Source organism: Monodelphis domestica, chromosome 3 (assembly GCF_027887165.1).
Source record: "Monodelphis domestica isolate mMonDom1 chromosome 3, mMonDom1.pri, whole genome shotgun sequence".
Taxonomy (NCBI): domain Eukaryota; kingdom Metazoa; phylum Chordata; class Mammalia; order Didelphimorphia; family Didelphidae; genus Monodelphis; species Monodelphis domestica.
In genome coordinates, this window is record NC_077229.1 from 48,779,446 (window position 1) to 48,801,026 (window position 21,581).

Consider the following 21,581-nt stretch of genomic DNA (forward strand, 5'->3'; position numbering starts at 1 on the left):
AGAGACTTAAGGGGGCCAGTTTCCCATTCGTGCTTGCCATTCCTAAGTCTTTCTCTCTCTCTCCTTCCTGAAGTGTCCTTTGTCCACGTGTCTCTCTTAAGACCCAAGCCCAAAGCATCACCCTCTGCATTCTTTCTGCCAAGCAAGGGTCGCACATCTCTCTACCCACTCGACGTGCCCTTGGCTTGGATCAAAGCTTGGAAACCTCCATCAGAGGGGATCCCATTCCCCTCTGGGGCAGCCCGTTCCACTTTGGGACAGCTCTGATACTTAAGGATAGTTTTCCTGACATCAAGGTTGCAACTCCCTTCTGTTGTTCCCAATTCCTGTTTCTGGACCTCTAAATCCTCATCTATAAAATAAAAGGGTTCAATGAGATGCTCCCTTTGAGTGCCAGTAGTCAGCTCTAGAGCACTCGGTGGGGGCCAGACTTGTGACCCAGTGGGAAATGGAAACTCTTTGAGGAAGTCCCTCTGGAGCTGAACAGGCCAAATCTAATCCCTCTTCTATTTGGCAGCCCTTCAGATCCTGGAAGACAGCTGGAATGTCTGCCCTTCTCCCTACTACCACCAGCCCCCATCTTTCTCTTCTCCAACAAGGCTGAGCATTCCCAACTCTCTTCCAACTCAAATGTCCTGGACTCCAGGCTGTTCACCATGACAGTTATCTATTTGAACCCTCTTCTGTAGGACAGCAGAGGACTCAAGAGCAAATTAAAAGAGGCCTGATCAACATGGCCCAGCTAGGGCTCAAATGCCTTTGGTTTAATTATAGTGGACATCTCTTCTCAGCTTGGGGACCATGAGAGGAAGCATACAGTGCTAGATTTGGAATCAAGAAGATCTGGGTTCAAATCCTGCTTAGACATTTATTAGCTAGGGGATCCTGGGCAAGTCTAAGCCTCGATTTCCCCATCTTGCAGGTTTTGTGGCCAGGGAACCTGAAATGATTTTAATGCATTTACTACTGGCTTCCCTGGGACTCAGCTTCCTTCTCTGTAAAATGGAGTAGGGCTGCTGGGAAGATGAGCTGCAATGTCTCTAAAGAGCTTTCTTTGCCAACTACAAAGCTGGGGACACAAGATGTCTGTTATGGTGGCCCAGCACAAGATGCTGTAAGAATTAAAATGAGGCCTCTGACCCTTAGAGTTTATAAAGGTTGTTAGAATCATTTGGAAAGGTAAAAGAGCAGAACCAGGTAGAAGGATAAAAAGAAACTCATCTAATCTAAACTACCACACAGGTGAACAATGCTCAGATTAATTTGACTGGCCAATTAACAGAGTTAAGCTGAAAAGGCTAGTGCCTAAACTCTCACGGTTGAAATCCTGGGGATGCATGAACCAGAGGACCCAAGGCAAAATACTGACACTGAGAATTAGTGTGACCCTGGGCAAGTCACTAAAAAAAAATTCTCTGGGCCTCAGTTTCCTCATCTGTAAAATGAGAGCATATTCTCTCTGGCTTTTAAGGTCCCTTCAGCTCTAAATCTGTAATTTTAGGGCCCTTCAAGCCCCTGAAAGCCCTAGGTCTTATGATGTGAATCCATGCATCGGAGGCTAGTCAACCCCATCATTTTGATGTATGGTCAGCCCATTATTTATTTCAGAGATGGAGGAGTTGATGAGCTTAATAGGTTCATGCTGAAAATGTTGGAAAAGTATTGCCTAGTCAGTGGGCTGCTTTCCTCCCCCATAACACACTGGGAGATCCTGTACCAGGAACCAATAGCTGTCAGGCCACAAGCCAACACCTCACTCACCCTCCAAGGGATGGAGAAGCCAGAAATGGGGCTCTGAGGGGCAGGATTCCCAATTTGGTGGTGGTCCATGCCCCACCTGGCCCTCTGCCGGGTAGTAGAGCTCTCTGGACCCTCCTCCTCCCTCTCCCCATCCCCAAACACCTGTGCCTGCAGTGGTCTGAGGAACCCCCAGATGAGGACCCTCCCTTCACCAGTGCAGGTCAGCACCATCACACACAGAGGACCAGGGATGGAATCTGTGCCTGTGGTGGTCTGAGGAACCCCCAAATGAGATCTGCCCCATCTTCCAGGCTTTCCTGCCTTGTGCCCATCTCCACCTGGGCACAAGGAGGGTCCAGCCCAGGTTGTCCATTTGCTACTAGAGGACTTCTCACCAGAGTCTCATTTTCTGCTGATCCAACCGAAGTGAGACCCACAGCAGGGGCAGGAGAGGGACGCAGCGGCTGAGGTTGCTCCTTTTGGAGGTGCCGCCTGGGTAAAGTCACCCAAGGTCCTGGGCGTGAGCTCTAGAAGTGGGCAGCCCCAGACTTCAGTGAGGGGGGAGGAGCTTTCCCAGAACAATGAAGCTGCCCCCGTTCAAGTGGCGCTGCTAAGATCTCCAGCCTATAGCTGCAGGCTGACTTGGCAGGATGAGCTGGGATGGAACGGGAATTGGCATTGGCCAGAGGGTGCACAATTAGAAGAGAATATGGTCTCGGGCCAGGACCAGGGGGCAGAGAGGACGGGCAAGGAGCCCCACTGACCCTCCACTGCCCTATGAAGGGAGAGAGATGGAGTCGGGACCAGCTGGAGAAACTGCTGGAGGGAAGGGTGCCCCCCCTCAGCCTGCCTACAAAGATGAGCCCAGGGATGCATTTGGGGAAATGCTGGTCCCTGAGCCTTGCCCCAAGAGGATGAGGCAAACACACAGTAGAAGGAAGAGAAGGCGATCGGGCATGTTTGGTCATTTCTTCGCAAAATGAGGGTCCCTAACCAGAAGAGGTGGAAGGAATACCATGAGCAAATTATATCAGAACAAAAATACCCTCCAGGGGGCAGCTGGGTAGCTCAGTGGATTGAGAGCCAGGCCTAGAGAAGGGAGGTCCTGGGTTCAAATCTGGCCTTAGACACTTCCTAGCTGTGTGACCCTGGGCAAGTCACTTAACCCCCATTGCCCAGCCCTTACCACTCTTCTGCCTTGGAACCAATACACAGTATTGACTCCAAAGTGGAAGGTAAGGGTTAAAAAAAAATGCAAGCTGTTTAATGAATTATCTAAAGTTAATTCCAGGGGCAGTGAGGTGGCTCAGTGGATAGAGCTCAAGGTCTCAATGTGGGGGGGTTCAAATCTGGCTTCAGATACTTCCTAGTTGTGTGACCCTGGGCAAGTCACTTAACCCCCATTGCCCAGTCCTTACCACTCTTCTGCCTTGGAACCAATACACAGTATTGACTCCAAAGCGGAAGGTAAGGGTTTAAAAAAAATACCCTCCATCATAAATGAACTCAACTAGTGGTCAGCATGGCGCTGATCTGGGAGGCTGTATAAGCCCTTAGTCCAAATCTTGGCCTGTGAGACCTTAAGCAAGTCATTTAACATCCCTGGGCTCTAGCTTCCTTCTCCGTAACAAGAAAGGGTTACTAGCCTGCACAGTGCCAGGGAGACCTGAGTTCAAGCGGGTTCCTCTCCCCCCACCTCTCTTCTCTTTTCCCCTCCTCTCTCCCCCCTTCATCCTTCTTCTCTCCTCTCCTCATACGTCACAGAATCTGAGCCCGTATAGAAAAGGAATCCCACCAGAGGACACCCAACGAGTGGTTGAAGACCTCTGCGGAAGGCAGCCCCTTTCCCTCTGGGACAGCTGGCTCTCTCAGGATTAGATAGTTTTTCCTGTCTTGGAGCCTAAAATTTCCTCCTTGCAGCTTCCACCCACCCACTGCTCTGAGTTTTGTCCTCTGGGCCCAAGCAGAGGCAGGCATAACGCCTTTTCCATGGGTTGGTCCTCTGAACCTCAGTCTTCTTGTCTCTAGCCTAAATATGCCCAGACCCTTCAGCCAGTCCTCACAGGAAGCCTTGGCTGTCCTCCTTCAGACCCTTTTGGGCTCACTCAACACCAAAAATGGGGGCGCCATGGCCCCGTCAGATTCTGATGCGAACTTCTCCTGTGACGGAGGGCACCCGACGCCCCGTGGTCCCAGAGTCCTCCTCTGTAAAGTCAATCTGTCGGGATACGTAGCTTCTGAGGTCTCTCTCTTCCCTGCTCCCCCATTCCCACCCCTACTCCAGAATTCAGGAAGCCTCGTCTTCCAATCTGGCTGTGGGACCCTGGATAAATCACTGGACTTGTCTTGGCGTCTTCCGTCTGGAAGATGAAGAGGATGATGCCCTTCCAGGGTTATTGTCGTCTTCGATGGAGCCCTTTGGAAACCCCAAAACCCCATGAAAACGTCAGTAATTCTTTTTGTACGAGGCCTTCGCCAAACAGGAACTGACGAGCAGCGGGGAAGGGTGAAGTTTGTTGGATGTTGACTTTTCAAAGGAATGCGTAAAGAAAATGTTTTAAGTGGAGAAGCATTAGATTGTGTCCATGTTAGACGGGAAAAAAACATCGGCTTTCATCCAAGGCTCTTGGAAATGAGTGAAACGGCTTCTCGGACTCCCTTCCTGCAGGCCTGGGGCCTCAGATTTTCTTTAGGAAAAGAACATTTTATGGATACTCTGTATTGTACATCACTCTCATTTTGGAACATCTCCCCATCACCCCCTCTCCGGTGAACCCTCATCTGTAATAAAGGCAGCCGGATGCTTTCCTGGACAAAACTAGGCCGGGCCTGGAGTCAGGAAGTCCTGAGTTCAAATCCAGCCTCATATACACCAACATGACCATGGGTAGGTCATTTCACCTCTGGCCTTTCATATCTCTAAAATGAAAGAGTCTAACTCGAGCAGTTACCTGAGATCTCTGGGTTCTTGGTTGGATTTCAGGGGATTAATTCAGATGAGAAAAATATTCTGATAGCAGTATTTCACCGGAATCTAGTTTTCTTGGACATCCTGTGCATTTTCTTCTATGCATTTAAAATCGTTATTCTGAGAAGGGTTTGTTGGCTTTATCTCAAGACAGAAAAGGTTAGGAAGCCCTAAATAAGATGCTCTCCAAGACTCCTTCTGATGGAAATGCTACGTTTTTATGTTCCCGTGAACACTCGAGGCCAAGAAACGACTCTGAGGTTCTGTGGAAACTGGGCCAAACCCGAGGCGTGTGAGAGGCTCCCTCCTTGTTTGGCGACCTTGAAGAGCTTCAGGAAGGGGTTAACCTACCCAAGACTCCAGGGTAATTCCTAAGCACGAATGTCATTCTTTATAGAGAAGCTGGAATTTGGGCTCTTTCATTTCAGGCAGGGATCAGAGTGAGAACTCCCTCCTCAAGAGTTTGGCTCAGATGGGGACAACATAGGCCATCGCCATCTGTATGGGGCACCTGCTCCTCTGCACTGGCTGTTTGGAGATCTTTCTTCCAGACGTCTCTCACTCTGAGACGTAGTTGTGAGAATTGAAACCCAGAGACAGATAGCAGCTAGGAATGCGCAGACAGTGAAACTAGCAGTCGATTAATTGATATTAATTTATTAAGATCTCACTTTATGCCAGGCACTCATTAGCTGTCTGATCCTGTTTGCCTCAGTTTCTCCATCTATATGATAAACCACTTCAGTATCTTTGCCAAGAAAATCCCAAATGGGGTCACAAAGAGTCAGACAACTGACTGAATATGTTAGGCATTATGCTAAGCACTGGGGATACAAAGCAAAAAAGCAAAAAAGCTCCTGCCCGAAGGAATGTACATTCTAAAGGGGTAGGCAGGTAAGTGTCACAGTTGATAGAGCTCTGGGTCTAGAGTCAGGTAGACAGGAGTTCAAATCTAGCCTCAGATGCTTACTAACTTTGACTCTAGACAAGTCATTAAACTTCTGTTTGCCTCAGTGTAAGAGATAAAGTTCAGAAAAGTGGTGGACTCCTCTAAGATGGAGTCAGGGAGCCAAAACAAGTTAAGTTTCCTGTTCCCAACCTAAGCCCCATTTCAGATAGATAGGATTGAAACAGTCCCTGATTCTGATTGGTTAAAAGGCTATAAGACTGTGTTGGTGCACCTATGGCATACATGCCAGAGAAGGGCTGCTCCCTTTCCCCTCTCCATGTGCCTAAGGAAATTTCTCCCATGACCCACCCCTCTTCCCAGCAGCCCAATGAGAGTGCTTCCTCACTCCCCTGATTTAGGTAAGCGGGGGTGGGTTCACATGAGGTGTGAGGGTGCAGTTTGGGTACTCTAAAGGTTGGTCTCTAAAAGATTTGCCATCATTGCATAGCATATGCTTATAGATTGGATTAAAACGGTCCTTGTTCTGATTGGATAAAATGCTACAAGATATGCAGATAGATAGGATTGAAACAATATTTGTTCTGATTGGATAAAAGGCTATAGGATATACAGATAGATAGGATTGAAACAATCTTTGTACTGAATGGATAAAAAAGGCTATAGGATATACAGATAGATAGGACTGAAACAATCTTTGTTCTGATTAGATAAAAGGCTATAGGATATCCAGAAAAATAGGACTGGTGGGGTCCTTGAGTTGATTGGTTAAAACACGCTTTAATAATTAGGATAATTGGTTTTGTAAATTATGCTTTCTGAATAGCTAGCTTTCAAAATAAGACTGTAACTCTCTAGTAACCAGCTAACATTGAACAAGGGGTGAAACCAGCAGGGATTAGGACATGATGGCAAACCTATGGCATGGGTGCCAAAGATGGCATGCAGAGCACTCTCTGTGGGCACTCAGTCATCCTCCCTTCCCACCCTCTACCCCTAGAGTTTGTTATTAGAAAGGCAGAGGTACTTGGGTGGAGCTGCTCCTTTAGCCTACCTCTCCCATGCCTGACAGCATTTTTTTCACATCCCCCACCCTTCTGCCCAGCAGTTGAGTGGGAGCACACAAGGGGGAAGTTGGCAGCTCATTGGTGGCAGAGCTGGAGGGGAGCAGAGTTCTTGGATCACTCCCTTCCCCCTCTCTACACACACTGGGGATATTCCCCACTTCACCTACCTCTCCACCCAGCAGCCTAATAGGAGTGCTTCCTCCCTCCCCTGGGTGGAGGATAGGCATGGCATGAGGTCTGGGGGATGGGGTGGGGATAGGGCCCAGCACTCTATCTCTAAAAGGTTCGCCATCACTGAACTAGGCTAAAAGAAGGCTGCCTGCTCCTATACTTTGTACTTTCTTGTTGGCTTTAACACTTGTAACACTGGCTTGTGGGTATCCATTCTCCCAAGGATGAAATCAAAGAGTCTTTGACACACTGATGCTGAGTTCAAGATTCTTTTGAGTAGATGGTTATACTTTTCATTCAGTGTCCTCCTCTATAAAATGAGAGTGAGAAGGGGTAGCTAGGAAGCCAGGCCTGGAGATGGGAGGTTCTGGGTTCAAACATGACCTCAAACATTTCATAGTTGTGTGACCCTGGGCAAGTCACTTAACCCCGATTGCCTGGACGCTACTGCTCTTCTGCCTCGGAACCAATATCAGTATTAATTCTAAGATGGAAGGTAAGGGTTTAAAAACATGGTGAGGGTAATAAATAGCATCTGCCTCCTGGGGTTGTTGGGAGGATCCCAGAGATAATAACTGCGAAGCGCTTCATACAGAACCTGGGACATAGTAAGCGCCACCTAAACGTTCGGTATCGCCGTTAAGACGGCAGCCCTTGGCTGATTTCCTGCCCTATTCAGGACTCGCTTCCCTGCTTAAATAGAGGAGCTGGGGCTGGTTACAGACAGACTGTGTCCAAAGGAGTCTGCCCAGGACAGCACCCTTATTATTCCAGCTGTCAGCACCTGCTCCTCCCCTCCGGGCTTTGGGGGAAATGTTTCTTCCAGATTTCCTGTGCCCGGGGTCAAGGACACAAAGGAAGAATCTTCTCTGCCCAGCCTCCCCCTCCTTGAGGCCTGCCCTGGGTGTAGCCAGGCCCAGCTCTCCCAGCAGCCTTGATCTCTGCCTGGGGAGAGACAGGAGCCTCCGCCAGAGGTGAAATGAGGCCCAGCCGCTGCTCGGACCTGGACGCAGGCCTGCAGGGTTATCATCCAGGAAGCCCAGACACGTGTTTACACATGTTCTGTGCGTGGACATACACAACGATAATAGAATGATGAAAACATTGAGCCGTAACAATTTTAAAACAATTAAACATGACTAAATTAAACATTAAACAATTAAAATGAGTTCTTATAGATATTCTCATACCAAATATTCCTTTTTTTTTTTAACCCTAATCTTCCATCTTGGAATCAATGCTGTGTATTGGGTCCAAGGCAACAGAGCAGTAAAGGTTAGGCAGCTGGAAGTGTCTGAGGTCAGATTTGAATCCAGGATATCCTGTTTCTAGGCCTGACTCTGAATTCACTGAGCCACCCAGCTGTCCTCTCAACAGGTTAATTTTTTTTAAACCCTTGACTTCTGTATTAGAATTAATACAATGTAAGGTAAGGCCTATGGAAATGGGGGGGGGGGGGGGGGAAGTGACTTGCCCAGGGTCACACAGCTAGGAAGTGTCTGAGGTTAGTTCTGAACCCAGGACCTCCCTTCTCTAGGCCTGGCTCTCTATCCACTGAACTTCTTGCTGCCATTCATACAAAATATTCCTAATCTTCTGACTCCATAGAATGAAATATAGAGACTCAGCAGAAGAACCTAAAACAATCTGGGAACAATCTATCATCCTGTCTGCTCCCAGAACTATTTCAAGGATGCTTTGAGTGAGCCAACAAAAGAAGAACTTATATCTCACTATTCTGATTTAATTACAAAAAGAAATTATTTTGTCCACCTGGATAATATTCTGCTAGACATTAACTATAAAAGAATAATAACAGCTAGGTGGTGTAGTGGGTAAAGGGTCAGACCTGGAGTCAAGATCTGAGTTTAGATCCAGTCTCAGATACTTCCCAACTGTGTAACCCTGGGCAAGTCACTTACCCCTGTTTGTCTCCATTTCCCCATCTGTAAATGAGTTGGAGAAGGAAAATGGCCAATTACTCTAATATCCTCTAATATCTTTGCCAAGAAAACCTGAAATGGGGTCACAAAGAGTCAGAAACTTACTGGATGATCCTGGGCAAGTCATTTAACCCTGTATGCCTCAGTTTACCCATTTGTAAAATGAGCTGGAGAAGGAAAATGGCAAATGGCTCCAGTATTTTTGTCAAGAAAATCCCAAATGACATCACAAAAAGTCAGATACTATCTGAGTAACCCTGGACAAGTCGTGTAACCTTTTGCCTCAGTTTACCCATTTGTAAAATGAGCTGGAGAAGGAAAATGGCAAACTGCTCCAGTGTTTGTGTCAAGAAAATCCCAAATGACATCACAAAAAGTCAGATACTATCTGAGTAACCCTGGACAAGTTGTGTAACCTTTTGCCTCAGTTTACCTATCTGTAAAATGAGCTGGAGAAGGAAAATGGCAAACTGCTCCAGTATTTTTGTCAAGAAAACCCCATGTGGGGTCCTGAAGAGTCAGACAACTGGAACCACTCAACAACAACACTCCTCCAGGTAGTTTCTAGCTGAATATCATCAAAAGAGATAAGAATGAGATCACAACCCCTTTAAGAAGTACAACAATGAAAGTTCACCCCATTCCAAGTAGTCACAGAATCTGGACACTGGAAGGGACCCCAATGGCCATTTTGTCCAGCCCCTAGCTGGTAAGAATGCTCTCTCTGAAATATCTATCCTTGAAGTTGAGTGAGACCACTGGTGGGGGAGAATCCATGTTCTCCCAAGGCAATCCATTCTACTCTTGAAGGGTTCTCATAGCTAGTAAGGGTTTTGGTCTGTTTGTTTTTTTAAATACCAAGCTGAAATTCGCCTCCTTGCACCCTCCGCTCACTATTCCTAGTTCTTGCCTCTGGGGGCAAGCAGAGCAAGGCTGGATGACTGATGCTCGAATCCTTGAAGAGAGCTGTCATGTCCTCCCTAGGTCTACTCCAGGCTGGACATCCCCAGGTCCTTCAGCTCTTCTTATGGCATGAGTGAGTGGCAAAGTCGACTCAGTAGAAGCACTGGTGACTTTGACATTAGGAGACCTGGCTTCAGAGCTGACCTACTATTTAATTAGCTGCCTCTGTGATGAAAGGAGAAGGTGGGAAGAAGAAGGAAGAGGTCAAAGAAGGAAGAAGAGAAGAAAGGAGGAAGAAGTTATCCTTTTCTCTACACTTAGTACCTCCTAGCTGGATTGAGCTGAGCAGCCAAGATCAGTTGTCAGAGAAATACCAGGCTCCCGCTCACCCCTGGCGTGACCCAAGTCCATCCAGGGAGCACAGTTGATCTGTGCCAAGGACTTATCCTTTTCACTTGGGACTGATACTCTGCTCTCCTAGGCAGATAGGCAGGACCCGGGCAATGGTCCAGGAGCCCAAGGATTCCATTCATTAGCTTCTGACTTGTCATCCTTTTTATTCCCATTAAAACAAAAACCACACAATGATAATATTTGCCTCTGCTCATTCCTTCCTTTAAAGATGAATAGAAATGGGTTATTTGTTGGAACTGCCTTCCCAGTAGTGATATCCCATCGTCTGTCAGTTTTGTCCTAGACCTCCTGGCCACAGGGGGAAGATAGCTGGCTCAAACTACAGCTGTCCTCCAGAATCCAGGTCATCTCCATTCTGGGACCAGAAGTTCCCTGAAGGTGGATAAGGCATTATCTTCTCTAAGATCTTTAAATAAGAATTGTACAATGTTCTTTAAGGTTTTCTGTCTAGAAAACCTTCTCTGTGGCATCATAGCAAATGGCACTGGACTCATATTCTCAGCATTTACTGGCTATGTGATCCTGGGCTTCAGTCTCCTCATCTGAAAAATGGGGACGGTAATATGTGTCCTACCTACCTTTGTGAGCAGGTGGTTTGTTATCTCATTTGATCCTCTGAAAGCACTTATGAAGTAGGTTCTATTATTGCCCCCATTTTACAAGTGAGGAGACAGGGCTGAGACAAGATTTAAGTGACTTGCTCAGGGTCACACATCTAGGATGTGTCTGAAGCCAAATTTGAACTTGGGACTCCTTGACTTCATGTCCAGACTTTCCTCCACCATATCACCTCCATATTCATTTTTGATTTGTATCAATGATTCAAAAATTTTCAATGATGCTGGTTCTTGATAAACCCTTCCCCCATATGACAGGCAGATAATACTATGGTGAGACTTTTAGGCTTAGGATCAGGAGGATCTGGGTTCAAATCAGGCCCCAGACACTTCCTAGCTACATGTCCTAGGGCAAGTCACATCCCCAATTGCTTAGCCTTTGCCATTCTATCTTAGAATTGATACTAAGAGGGAACAGCCGGATAGCTAAGAATATTAATGGACATTGGTGATTCTACCAACACTTCAGAGGTAGTATTGAAGGGGGCAGCTGGATAGCTCAGTGGATTGAGAGCCAGGCCTAGAGATGGGAGGTCCTAGGTTCAAGTTTGGCCTCAGACACTTCCTAGCTGTGTGACCCTGGGCAAGTCACTTGACACTCATTGCCTATCCCTTACCACTCTTCTGCCTTAGAACCAATACACAATATTTACTGAGTATTGATTTCAAGGTGGAAGGTAAGGGTTAAAAAAAAAGAATTGATACTAAGACAGGGTTTAAAAAAAACTAATGAATTCATTAAACCCTTCCTCCAGATACCTGAAAATCTTTCTATGTTTATAGTTATCCTTTGGTGGCTGCTTGGGGCCACTTTTCCATTTTCACCTTTTGTCATCTCATGATATTGGGCCTACAGTTCTCTGGAATGGTCCCCTCTGAACACCTCAAAGATGCCTTCCCTGAGTCCTTGTTTAGCCCCCCAGTATTAGGCCTCCCCTGTAACATAATGCCAAAAAAAGAGGGGAAGGGGCGTCCTGACTTGCACTTCTCTCTTGTTCTACCCTCTGACCTCAGGAAGAATGCCCAAGAATGTATCCCTCCTCTCATTTTCCTAGCTAATCTCTCTGTCCCCCATACCAAGTTGGGTCAGGGTCAGTCTAATGTCCTCTCTTCTCCCACATTCAGGCAGTGTATCTTCTACCCATGTCAGCACCTCCCACTCAGCTAAAGACTTGGCAAGACATCCAGTTTAGTCCTCACTCGCCACCCTTAGTCATGGCCCTGGACCCACCAGGCCCTCTAAGGCTCACAGGACAAGGGAACTTTTCTGACCCTTAGAACTACTTCTAGGCCCGTGCTGGTTAGAGGGATGGAAGAACCCAGAATATTCTCAACAGTAAAGGGAGAAGGAAAATCCAGAGTCCCTCCTCCAGTTAGGTGGTTTCCCCAAACTGCAGCATCATGGAGCTGGAAGGAAGGTCTGGGGTCATCTGGTCCAACCCAAAGTGAATATAAATCTATATTTTCTCAGCGTTTTCTAGCCTTTGCTTGAAGACCTCTATCAAGGGGGAACCTCCCAACTCTTATTGTTAAGAAGACTTTTCCTTATGTCAAGCTGAATCTTGCCTCGGTAAACTCCTCCCATTGTTGCTAAAGCCAAGAAGAACTAGTTTAAACTTGATGCCATATGATAACCTTTTCAGTATTTGATAACAGCTTTCATGTTCCCTGTAAGCATTTTCTTTTCTAAAAATGAATTTAATTCCCATCATTCACTAGTATGTAACCTTGGGACACCTTCTGAACCTCAGTCTCCTCATCTGATAAATGGGGATGCTAATATTTGTTCTACCTACCTTTGTGAGCAGGTGGTTTGTTAGGCTCAAAAAAGGGAGGGGAGGTTGATTACTATTAAAAAAACCTTAGTGCCTGGTACAGAGTAGGTGCTTAATAAATGCGTATGTCCTTCCTTTGTCTCCATTATGACATACAACCTCTTTAGGAATGCAAAATGAGTTAGATAGTTGAAATTAGAACCTTAGACTATAGGCTAAATATACACAGTTCTTTAATTCAGAGCTTCTTTACCTGAAGCCAGCTAATGGGTCAATGGATGATGATAACCATGATGATAAAAATAATAACTAACATTAATACGGCATTTTTACATTTGGAAAATGCTTTCAAAACAACAGTGGGAGGGAGGTGCTATTATTATCCTCATTTTGACTTTAATGTTTTTTAAAACCCTTACCTTCCATCTTAGAATCAATACCATGTAGTAGTTCCAAGGCAGAAGAGTGGTAAGGGATAGGCAATGAGAGTGAGGTGACTTGCCCAGGGTCACACAGCTAGGAGGTGTTGGAGCTCAGATTTGAACACAGGTCCTCCTGAATCCAGGCCTGATGCTCTATCCACTGTGTACCCAGCTGCCCTTATATTTGATTTTATTCCTGATTCTGAAGAGGAATCCATGGTTTTCACAAAAGTGCCAGAGGGGTCCAGGGAAAACAAACAAACACAAAGATGTAATCTATTTTTGGCCTTCATAACCTTTTCATCCTAGTTATCTTCCTCTGAACCTCCTTAACCTGTAGGAAGCATGAACCAACAAGTTTGTAGCCTGAGCCCATTTTTACTTTATAATGAAAATTTGCAGGGACATTTGGGTGGCTCAGTGGGTTGAGAGCCAGGCCTAGAAATTGGAGGTCCCAGGTTCAAATCTGGTCTCTGACACTTCCTAGCTGTGTGACCCTGGGCAAGTCACTTCACCCCCACTGCCTAGCCCTTACCCCTGTTCCACCTTGGAACCAATACACAGTAGTGATTCTAAGATGGAAGGTAAGAGTTTAAAAAAACAAAGAAACCCCCCAAATTGCCAGTCTGAAAGGGGGTGCTATCAATCCTTGACACAGTACAGGAAATAGCAATAATAATAAAATCTCTGAATATGTCAGGTTTAGATTTACAAAGTACTTTGTATACAGTATCTCATCTGACTTTCACAACCACCCCGCTGCTATTATTATCCCCATTTTATAGGTAAGGAAACAGGTTAAATAGCAAGTCCAAAAGGGGCAGCTAGGAGCTCAGGAGATAGAAAGCCAGACCTGGAGTCCAGAGATCCTGGGCTTAGACACTTCCTAGTTGTATGACCCTGGGCAAGTCACTTAACACCAGCTGCCTTCTTCTAGCCCGGGGTCACACAATAAGATCTTATTTCCATTTAAGTCTTCTGATGCCAAGTCCAGAGCTCAATGAGAGAGCCAGGGTACAGTGCATAGAGGGCTGGGCCAAAACCCTCATCCCTTAACCTCTGTTTGCCTCAATTTCCTAATCTGTAAAATGGGGATCACCATCATTTTCTCCTGAAACCCTCGTCCCAGGGTGGGGGGACACTAAATATTCTTCACTCCCCATTGCTGTCTCCAGACCATCTCCCTGTCACTATCCCTCAGCACCCTCTGTCCAGATGTAGCTTCTCTCTCTCCGGATCTTGGCTGCTCTTATCTACCAGCCCCGGCGCATCCTGTCCTATTCTAGAAACGTCCGGGGTCTCCCTCTAACTCCCATGGCCTCCCTCCCTCCCTTTTCAGTTTCTTTTCATGCTTTCTCTTTCCCCATTTGAATGTCACCTTCTTACGGAAGGAAGGAAACACGTATTTATTGAGCACCTACTCAGTGCCAGGCTTTGGATCAAAGGCTTTATAAATATTATCTCAGGAGGGGATGTTACTATCTTCCTTTTGTGTTGTTCCATTGTTTTTCAGTTGTATCCAAATTTTTTTGTGACCCCATTTGGGGTTGTCTTGACAAAAATATTAGCTCATTTTACAAATGAGGAAACTGAGGCAAGCAGCGTTTGTTTTCTTGGCAAGGATACTGGAGTGATTTGCTGTTTCCTTCTCTGGCTCCTATTACAAATGAAGAAACTGAGGCAAAAAGGGTTAGTTTTCTTTTATATAACATATATTATATTACCAATTATACATAATAACAAATTCCCACACAAGTTTTTCCCACGTTATATGATCAAATTTATCACCCTCCTTTTCCTTCTTCCTCCTTCTGATAAAACCAGAAGGTTAGTTTTCTTAGCAAAAATACTGTAGTGGTTGACCATTTCCTTCTCCAGCTCATTTTATAAATGAGGAAACTGAGGCAAATAAGGTTAGGGTCTATTTTATTTTTATAAAACCCTTATCTTCTAGCTCATAATCACTACTCTGTATTGGTTCCAAGGCAGAAGAGCTGTAAGGGCTGGGCAATGGGGGTTAAGTGACTTGCCTAGGATCACACAGCTAGGAAGCATCTGAGGCCAAATTTGAACCCAAGACCTCCTATTTCTGGGCTCTGCTCTCCATCCACTGAGTCACCCAGCTGCCCCAGGCTTAGTTTTCTTGACAAAAATACTGGAGTGATTTGCCATTTCCTTCTCCAGTTCATATGACAAATGAGGAAACTGAGGCAAATAAGGTTGAGCAACTAACTTGCCCAAGGCCTTACAGTGAGTGAGTATCTGAGACTGGATTTGAGCCCATGCTCAGGGCTCATTCACTTGGTTTTTTCCTACATTACCCTTCTTCAAAGTCTTTCCTCCATGTGTTTGACTCTTCCTATCTGTACCCCCAATAGACCTTGATCTTGCCGTCCCCTACAAGTCCTCCATTTCTAAGATGAAGAGGCCTGAAAGTTCCATCTCTCTGTCCGCCATCTTCCTCTCCCAAGGAGCCTTTCCTCCTCCCAAGGCCTCCGGGCTCTTCTGTCCAGCTCTCAGGCCTTCCTGGTTCTATATCCCTGCTCTGGCTTCCCTTTCCTCCTTGCCCCATCCACGCCATCTCCTCATCTTGAACCCTTTGCCTCGTGGTGCTGTTGTGGCTCACCCTTTGCCAAATCCTAAGCCTGGATGACTCCCACCGTCTCCTCCGTCCATTTTCACTTCAGAGCTGGAGGAGGTTGGCTAAGGAGGCTGGCCCAGGCCACTAAAAATGTGCATTATTCAACAAGGAAATACATTTTGCATGAAAATACATGCAGGACCCAGATCACATTGCTTATGGGCTCCCGGAAGTCCGGGAGGGAAACCATTTGGATCCTAGAACTTCAGGAAATGCATGTGGGAAATGGTGGTGACCTAGAATTGGTAAAATAAAATATCTTTATAAAAATGGGCTTTATTCAAGCAAATCAGTCCCTGTTGAATCATTCTAGCACTCACTCAGGGCAGAGGCTGTTCCAGACTTTCTTTCCTCCTCTCCAACATCCCAGGGCATCTCCAGCCCCCATCCTCTCCATCAAAGACTTTCCCGAGTCCAGCTAGATGGTCTAGGGAATCGAGGGCTGAGAGAAATGCTTTCTGCCTGTAGGGCCCTGGGCAAGTCATTCTGCTCAGACGGCCTGACCCCTGCCCTTCTGTCTTAGATATGTTACCAGGACAGAAAGGAAGGGTTCAAAACCCAACTGCGGAAGACCTTCCTGCCTATAATGCTGGCCCGGCATCCTCATCCCTTTCTTCTTGTCTCACCATCCCTTGACCCACACATGAACACAACACACTGTCTCCTCCTTTATTCCCCTCTCTCAGGAAGAGGTGACTCTTCTGACCAAGGCCAATCCCCCTGCCTGTGTCCTTGATTCCATCCCTTCTGCCTCCTTCCTTAGACTGTTGCTACAACACCCCCCACCCCCATCTTTAATCCACCACCATTTACGAGGTGGCCCAGTGGACAGACAGATCACTAGATCTGGATTCAGGACAGATCTGAGTTCAAATCGAGCTCCAGACACCAGTGGTGTGACCTGGACAAGTCGTTGAACCTCTGCCTCAGTTTCCTCATGAGTAAAAAGGAGATAATAAGAATACTTCCCTCCCGGGGCTGTCATGAAGTACTTGGCCCTGGGGCTGGCACTTAATAAATGCTGTGTCTTTTGCTCACACCTGTTTATGTATATGTCCTGTCCCCCCCCGAATCTCCCCCCAAATAGAAACTCCTTGAGGGTCGGTCTATTTGCTTTTGGCTTTGTACCCGCAGCCCTGCTCATTGGTTAATGGATGGATGGATAGGATCCTGCCTCGAATGGATTTCAGAGCTGGGCTGATAACTCTAACTCCTCCTCCTCACTGCCTTTGTAGGAAGATCGCTTCAACCTATGGGAAGTGGATGAGGGGGCGGCTGGGAGGCTCAGAGATGGGAGGTTCTGGGTTCAAATCTAGCCTCGGACACTTCCTTGATGGGTGACCCTGGGCAAGTCACTTCACCCTATTACCTAGCTGTTGCTACTCTCTGCCTTAGAACCAATACAACTTATTGATCTAGGAAGATGGAAGGGCAGGGTTAAAAAAAGGTGTATGAGCCTGAATACTGGGACTATTTGTATGATATTGCTCCAAGGATGAGGAAGGGGACGAAGGGGAATCTTGGCTCATTTCCTTCCTGTCACCTGACACAAAAGGAACCCTTTCTGCATGGAATTGGGGTTATTTTAATAATAGTCTGTATTTTCCAAGGCACGTTCTTGGCTTACAAAGACCCATCGATCTCTTCTCTCATTTGGTCCTCACAACGACCCCATGACTTGGACCTGACTCTTATTATTACCCCCATTGCACAGATGAAGAAACTGAGGCTTGGAGGGGATGGGAGGGAAGGCTCGAAACAGCCTGTTGCCAAGAGGTGGGCCCCTGGGCTCCAATGTCCCTGACCCGCCATCAGCACGGACCAAGAAACCCTAAAACCATCCATCCATCTAGGTTGCTCTGGGCTCCTTGGGGGTCACCATGGCCTTTTTCTACCTGACATTTGCAGAAGGTGGGCCCTCTCTGGCCCAGTGGAGGTCTCTGTGTGGACACTGGGGCCCTGGTGGCATTCCCCCTTGTTCCCTGGCACCCCCAGATCACCTCCATTGGAGGAAGCATGTGGGCACAGGAGCCTGCCTCCGCCATCCCCCACCTCCCCAGCACGTCTGCTCCAGGGCAGCCGCAGCCCCCTCCCCAGAAGGGGTCGTCGCTCTCTCTGCGGAGAGAAGAAAGCAAATTAGTGCTTGGGGGAGGACTTTTCTCTGGGACATCCCAGCACCCCGATTACTGGAAACAGGTGAGGGCAGTGACGCTCTGAGGGGCTCTGCCAGGCCAGGGGCTGAAGGGAAGCCCACCAAAGGGTGTCCATCCATGCCTATGATGGCGAACCTATGGCACGTGTATCAGCACGGACATGCGTAGCCATTTTCTGACACACAGCCGCATACAGAGAAGTCTGGGGCCACATGCCAAGAAGGACTTTTTTTCCCAAAGTGACACCACCTGAGTTATGCTTGGTTTTTTGGCGTATTTTGACACAACAGGCTCAAAAGGTTGCTCATCACTGATCTATGCTCTACATAGATTTTATGCCTTTATATTACACTTTACCTAAATATTTATACTGTAGATACTATACAGCCATATACCATATTTGTAATTTACATATTTCTAGATGCTATATATTTATACTCTATAATTATCAATACCTTTATAATTCATTATCATTACCATATTAATTATAATTAATAAATTATAGTATATGCATGTGTGTATACCATAATATTTATACTTTATATAATATATTTATACCACTGTAATTTATATTCTATATGAAATATAATATATGTTATACTTTTATACATATAAACATGCATATACTATATGAAATATATTATGATATAATTTATATGCATATAAATATGTATATAATATATACTATATGAAATATAGTGTATTATACTTTGTATACATATACATATAGTATATAATATACTACATGAAATATATCGTTATAATTTATATACATATAAATATATATGATATATACCATGTGAAATATAGTATATATTATACTTTATATACATATAAATATAGTATATAATATATACTACATGAAATATAGTATGTTATACTTTATATATAAATATTTGATAATATTATATTAATAAATAATATAAATACTATATTTATATACTATATGTATACTATATATTTACATATATTCTATATATACTATGTGCTGATACTTTATAGAATTAATATTCTATGATTATAAAACCTTTATAGTTATTTAAATTACTTATAATTATATAAAATATAAAACATTATTATATATAATATTATACAGAATCATATCTTAATACTTATATAATATACTCATTTATGATTATGTATAATGACTATAATTTTAGCTATTATTAATAAATTATAGGAATATATTATACTTTTATATTTTATGATTTATATAAATATACTTTACATATATGATATTTGTACTTTACATATATACTACATATCTACACATATGCTATATATTATAGATCATACTTTATATAAATATGTATGCTTTATAAATACCTTTTGCCATTTTCCGCCAATATTCTCCAATATTTGAAAATATTAATCGTTGTTAATAAATTATATAAATATTTCTATTTAGATAACCAATTCATAAATACATTTTTCTAGGCATTTTCCCTGGCTAACCCTCCTGCCTGGAATGCTCTCCCTCTTTATCTCCACCTCCTGGTTTCCCTGGTTTCCTCAAGGCTCAGATAAAACCCCACCTTCTCCAGGAAGCCTTTCCTGATTTCCCTTCATGCCAGCGTATCTTGCTTTCGCTAGTTTGTACCCAGTTGTTTGCCAGTTGTCTCTCCTATTAGATTAGGAGCTCCTTGAGGGCAGGGATGGTTCTAGTGCCAGTCACATAGTTGGCACTTGGTCAATGACTGACTGACTAGTCCTCCTCCTAATGGATGCTGCTCTCTAGGCAGCAAGTCCTTGACCGTTCCTCAAAGGCAACATTCTAAGTCTTCCCACAAGCGGCTTCTTATGGCTGCAGTGCTCTCCCTTTGCCTTTCCGTGGCTTAGAATCCCTAGTTCCCTTCAAGGCTTCTCTCTGGTCCTCTCTTGTCCAAGGCCCTTCCTGACGCTCCATCCTGAGTTGTTCCTGCACTCTCTCTCCCTTCTCCCAAGGAGAAGAAGCCTGATTCTCTCTTCTACATGAGGCCTTCTGATATTCCAGGACCCGGATCATTTCTTCTCTCCGCCTCCTGTATTCCAGTCTAAACATCCCCAGTTCCTTCCATTGGTCTTTGCATGGTATTCTGAATTTACTTATTTTTGTACCCGTTTGTCTCTCCCTATTTGAGCATCAGCTTCCTGAGGGCAGAAAGTATTTCCTCGAGTTTGTCTTTATTTCCCCAGAACCCAGCAAAGTGCCTGTGTAGGGAGGGTACATAACAAGTGCATCTTGAATCAAACCATTGATTATATCTAAGTGCTTTTCCATTTGAACCTCGTTTGTTTCTCACCCATATCTTAGAAGGTAGGTGTCATTACCACCCCTATTTTACAGATGAAAAAACTGAAGCCCATAGGGCCTTGCCCAGGGTCACAAAACCAGTTAAGTACCAGAGTCAGGATTTGAACTCCAGTCTTCCTAACTCTAGATCCAGTGCCCTATCAGCAGTCTTTCCTTTACAACATCCCTGACAAGTGATTACCCTGCGACCTCCCTTTGGGATTGCTCTGATCACTAGGTAACTTTCCTTTACATTCAACCTAAATTTTCTTCCCTGCAATTTCCACCTCATTTTCCTAGTTCTGCCCTTGGAGGCCAACCCTAACCCAGCCAATCCTTCTTCTCCAAGAAGACCCTTCCAATACTTGAAGTCACCCTTCCACATCTCAGGAGTTAGGCATGCGCTGCCCCTGCAATCTGGAAAACTCGTGTAAAATTTTTTGGCCTTCCTTTTGTAACAGACAAGAAACCTGAATGTTTTCTTTTTTCTTTAATGGGGTATTTAGAGTAGCTTATTGCCAAATTGGGGTTTAGGGTGCATGTCTGAGTTTCTAAACTTTTTCTGTGTCCTCTGCATATCTTTGTGGGGCATCTATGCTTCCACACAACTCCTCTAAAACTCCCGTTTAATTTCTTACGTCAACTGTGGTAGGAAACCAAAATGGGGCAAGTTGTGATGTGGAAGGGATACCCCTATTCTGGCCCCCAGTGACTTTTCTTCTCACCTCCAGGTTCTTTGAGCTTGAGATCCTCGGACCCATGGGGGGCCCTCTAGCTTGCCAGAGACCCTTTGGGTCTGGACCCGTGATGTGGACAGGACGGGGAATGCCCACGTAGGAAACTTTCCCCTAGTGCAGCCCGGTCCCTGGTCTCCGCCTCGGTTCCCATCGGGCACTGCAATAAGAGGTTAAGGGAAATGTCACCCCATTGTGAATAGCCATTCTATACTGTGGCACCCCAGAACCACGCAGCAGGAAGGCCCAGGATCCTGCCTTTCGTTCTCTGTCTGGTAGAAAAGGAAGCCCTTCATAGCCACGGGGGCCAAGCAAGCCCTGCTTGCAGTCACCTCATTTTTCACGTCCTTCCTTCACAGTGAATTGCTCCCCTCTGCCTCCCCCCACTCCACCCCAATATTTAGTCTGCTCTTGGCTCACTGCCTGCCCTTTTTCAACCATTCAGCAAAGCATCCCTCCTTTTCCTGCTTTCCAAATGGCAGGCTGGATCCATGAGGTGTTTCTAGGGGGGCAGCGGCTGGGTCTGAAAGCTCCCCCTGGCCCCGACAGACTCCAAACTCAGAGACTTCACAGAGTTTCCAAGGAAGAGAACAACCCAGATCTGACCTAGTCTGGGGGGGTTGGAGGGAAGAGGAAAAGACCCCATTTCTCTGACCACAGAGAAAGACTGACCCTGCAGACAAAACTGGGCATTCACTGTCCCCCAAAGGAAGATGATATGGAGAAAGGAAGCATCTAGAAGGATGATGGCAAGGGATTAAGGTTTGCAAAACTCATTGCTGTGAAGGATGAAGTGGGGAAAGAGGGCTGGGTTCAAATCTAGCTTCAGACTCTTTCTATGTGACCTTGGGCAA